A 4,639-nucleotide genomic window follows, 5' to 3' on the forward strand; every position below is an offset into this window, starting at 1 on the left:
CGTCAAGGACTCGGCTCGCTCGGTGAAGGAGGCCCTTGCTAATAGGGGCTGGATTAGGGAGATCTTAGGAGGCATCTCGGCCCAGGCCATGATGCAATATCTGCAAATTTGGGACCTCGTTCAAGACACAGTTCTATCGACGGAGACTCCGGATAGACTGGTTTGGAGGCTGACCGGTGATCTGAATTTCTCGGTCAGCAGTGCTTACGGTATGTTCTTCGCTGCAAATATGCGCTTTGCTTGCCATAAACCAATCTGGAAATCAAAAGCTCCACCTAGATGCAAATTTTTCATGTGGCTGGTCATTCATAAGAGATGTTTGACTGCGGATAACCTGCAAAGAAGGGGCTGGCCCTCAAATGATGTATGCCATCTGTGTCTCTTGGTGGCCGAAAACTGTAAGCATCTGTTCTTATTGTGCCGATTCACACAGCAGGTTTGGTCCAGGTTCAGAGACTGGACGCGGGCTCAATTCTCGATCCCTGATGACCACTTGGACAGTTCTGAATCTTGGTGGATCAATACTCGAAAGGAAATTCCCAAGTCAGCTCGAAGAAATTTTGACACCATCACCATTCTGATTCACTGGAGAATTTGGAAGGAAAGAAACGCGAGGATTTTTGAGCATGTGGCCAGCAATGTGGACAGGGTGTTGGACCTGATAAGAGAAGACATTGCTGTCTGGAGATTGGCCGGTTGTGTAGGCGATGTGTACTGATGTTGGGCCCTTGCTGGGTTTCTTTTTTTAGTTTGTTTCTTCTCTGTTCGGAGCTTCGGCTCTGCCGATTAACAGCTCTAGATCGCCTAGACTGTCGATCGCTGTTGTACTCTCTTTCTTTCTAATATAATTCGGCCGCTGGCCCTTCGAGATATAAGCAAGAGAGAAACAGATCAAGGAACGTAGACACATGAATGGCCAGTATTAGCATATCCAGAGAATGTGAAAAAAAAAATAACCTCCAAAACTAAGCCTCGCCAAGCTTCTACATCTGTGAAAAATGCTGCTACATCCGCAAGGAGCCATAGCACTTGTGGCACAACCAAGTGGATCACTGGCACTGGCCAGAGTCAATATAGATTAAGTTGTACGTACTTGTTGCTAACTACTCCCCCCGTCCCAAAATATGTGTCTCAACTTTATACTAGCTCTAGTACAAAGTTATGCTAAGCTTGAGACATTTATTTTGAGACGGAGCGAGTAAATCATAATAGAACACATTAAGAGTTAGCAGACCAAGTAGCTAACAAAATCGTAAAAGTGGAAAACCACCCACGACCCAGCAATCAATCATTGTCCGGCACCGTAGACCAGATCCGGGAACACCCAGAGGCTCCGCAGCTGGGAGCAATGATTACTGGGTGCACCAGACGAGAAGCTGTAGGGGACAATTGAGTCAGGCACCATTTGACCGACTTCAACCGAAGTCCAAGGTACATTGGAATCTTCTGATTTGCTCGAAATGTAAATGTTGTTACTCTTTCCTCTCCATTTTTCAGGCCACGTGCATGAAAATGTAGGGGTCCTCCTGTCTTTGCTAACAAATAGAGCCAGTTTTCCAATTTCTCGGTTTTCACCCACTTAGCTGGTTTGACTGAAAAGTCGAGACGGAACACTTGAAAGGTGCACAGGATACGATCAAATTGGTCACGTGTTACCGAGAGGACAACCACGAGAAGCGTGTCACCACAGACCACCAACCATGGCTTGTCATGCAAGCCAACATCCTGGTCCTTTACACACAAATCTTGTACTGAGGTTCCAATTGTATGATGTGGAGCCTTCAGAAAAGTCCATGGCAAAAACCTGACCTTTAAAGATGACAATCTGCATGATGCCTGCAGCACCGGGCCTGAGAGGGTGCTCTGACCAAGAGTTTGCTCCAATCTGCCACTGGAACATGGATGTTTTTGAGAAAAGGATGAGGCATGAGCTTGGTGAACTGAGTGGAGCCACAAGGAAGCCAAAGTAGATTTCAAGGTCGCAGCTGGATTTGATTTTGGGAGGCTTCACCTTAGTACCAGCATACACATCGGCAAGGAGGCAGTGCTCCCGGTAGGAGAAGATAAGATACCCATATGACCATCCCAAATACAATAGGCAATTTGGACTATTTCGGGGCACCGAGCAGCGAAGGGATAAGTTTCTCTTGGCAGGATCACCAAGCAGCCATTTGCAATCGCGTAAAAGGCTGAACACGCCAAGCTTGCTCCGCTTACGTGTATAGCTAAAATCTGGTTTGAGGTGGAGGGGTGTGTGAAACAAAGAGAAAATAGATTGGATCGACACACCTAGCACGGTGGTCTCGTGATCATTATATAGGGCGCCTCTTGGGCTGCCGCTAGGGTTTACAGAGGATAAGTACAGGTTGTTATACAAGATAACTACATCCCTAGATACTAGCCATATCTGATAACTATACAGTTTAACATTCCCCCTCAATCTGAACTTCCCACAAAAGATTCAGATTGTGCCTATTTAAAACAAATGGCGTCTCAGCTAGAGGCTTTGTGAATATGTCCGCAACTTGATCCTTAGAAGATATGAACCGAACATCAAGTGCCTTGGCTGCAACTCGTTCACGAACAAAATGGAAGTCCACTTCTATGTGCTTGGTTCTGGCATGGAATACCGGATTCGCAGATAGGTAAGTGGCTCCTAGATTGTCACACCACAGAACAGGAGGTCGAGAGAGGAAGACCCCAAGTTCACCAAGGACTGACTGTATCCATATTACCTCAGTTGTTCCATTCGCAAGTGCCTTGTGCTCAGACTCCGTGCTTGACCTGGACACCATAGCTTGCTTTCTTGAACTCCACGAGACAAGGTTAGGTCCAAGAAAGACTGCAAAGCCACCTGTGGACCGGCGATCATCACTGCATCCAGCCCAGTCTGCATCTGAAAAACAGCTTATCACCATGGAGGGTGACTTTCGAATAGACAGGCCCATACTATGAGTATACTTCAAGTATCTCAAGATCCTCTTTGCTGCTGAAAGATGTGCAGTCGTGGGTGCATGAAGAAGCTGACAAACACGGTTAACAGCAAAGGAAATGTCTGGCCTCGTGAGTGCTAGATATTGGAGGGCTCCAACCAAGCTGCGATACTTGGTGCTGTCATCCTGAGACAGTGGATCACCACTGTCCTTACTAATCTTCTCACTGGAGGACATGGGCGTCGTAGAGACTTTACAATTTTCCATGTTGGCACGACGAAGAATATCGCTGATATACTTCTGCTGAGACAGAACAATTTCCCCTGGCGATGACTCCACATGGACTCCAAGGAAATAATGCAAGGGGCCCGGATCCTTGAGAGCAAAAGAGGCTTGAAGATCGGCAAGTAGCTTGGTAGTAGCAGGAGGAGAGGAGCTGGCCACAATAATGTCGTCGACATACACAAGCATGAAAATGGTGACACCACTCCGGTTGTAGACAAAGAGAGACGTGTCAGCTTTGGATGCTATAAAACCAAGTTGTTGGAGCCAAAACTGAGCCGAGAATACTACGCTCGAGGAGCCTGTTTGAGACCATACAGAGCCTTGCGAAGTTTGCACAAATGATGAGGCACCGAAGGATTCACAAAACCTGGAGGTTGGCGCATGTATACCTCTTCTTGGAGAATGCCATGAAGGAAGGCATTTTGAACATCCAACTAACGCAAACACCATCCTCGAGAGACTGCAATGGAGAGAACTAGGCGCACAGTGACAGGTTTAACAACCGGGCTGAACGTGTCGTCATAGTCCAAGCCATAGTGTTGTTTGAACCCCTTTGCAACCAGACGTGCCTTGTAACGATCAACAGATCCATCTGGTTTGTGTTTGATCTTGAACACCCACTTGCTATCATTGACGTTGACACGAGGAGGAGGAGGAACCAAAGTCCAGGTGCCATTTTGTCGGAGAGCATCGAGCTCAAGTTGCATGGCCAGACGCCACTCCGGTGATGAGATCGCTTCACGATGATCAGTTGGTTCCGCAGGGCCAAGAAGGCACGTCGGGAGGGATTGTACATGACAGTACCATCAGTGCGTTGCAACGGTTTGCGAGTGTGATCACGTGTGCGCGTCGTCATTGTATGCACAGGTGGAGCAGAAGATCCGGTGGCCACAGAAGATCCGGGTGGAGCGCATGCAGGTGAGCGCCCAGGCGAATCCCCCTGGGATCCCGTGTCGGATGAGGAAGGCGACGCGGCTGCCAGATCCTCCTGGGATCCAGCGCCGCCAGCAGCAACAGCCCGCTCCGCAGGCGCCAGGTGGACAACAGCCTGGGGCGAATCGGGAGGCCCAGCGGTCCGCGCAGGGGTGGTTCCCACCACCACGTGAGGCGGACGCGCGCATGCAGAAGCCGATGTGCGAGGTGCCCCGGTCCGCTCGCCCGCAGGAGACACGGGATTGGCGGGGGGCGGAGACCCAGACCCAGTCTGGTCGCCTGGCGCGCGGTCCCCTGTTGTCATGCGGTCGGCCGCCGCCACGTCGCTGTCGCCAGGTGACGCGTGATCTGAGGCGGATGCGGCGGCAGATCGGGAGACAGGATCAGCCTGGGAGTCCGTGGGAGGGATTTTCTGCGCCGAATCGGTACCTGCATCCAGATTAGTTCGAGAAATAGGTGCACCATAGTTCATGTGGTCATGTGGAAAT

The 4,639-nt window shown here is 49.7% G+C and overlaps 1 pseudogene; it reads right to left on the reverse strand.

Moving 5' to 3' along the window:
- Window positions 1–1,251: 1,251 nt before the first annotated feature.
- The window catches only part of LOC123152822 (uncharacterized), a 27,241-nt pseudogene continuing 23,853 nt past the window's right edge, over window positions 1,252–4,639 (reverse strand).

The sequence above is a fragment of the Triticum aestivum genome, chromosome 7A (assembly GCF_018294505.1).
Source record: "Triticum aestivum cultivar Chinese Spring chromosome 7A, IWGSC CS RefSeq v2.1, whole genome shotgun sequence".
Classification (NCBI taxonomy): Eukaryota; Viridiplantae; Streptophyta; class Magnoliopsida; order Poales; family Poaceae; genus Triticum; species Triticum aestivum.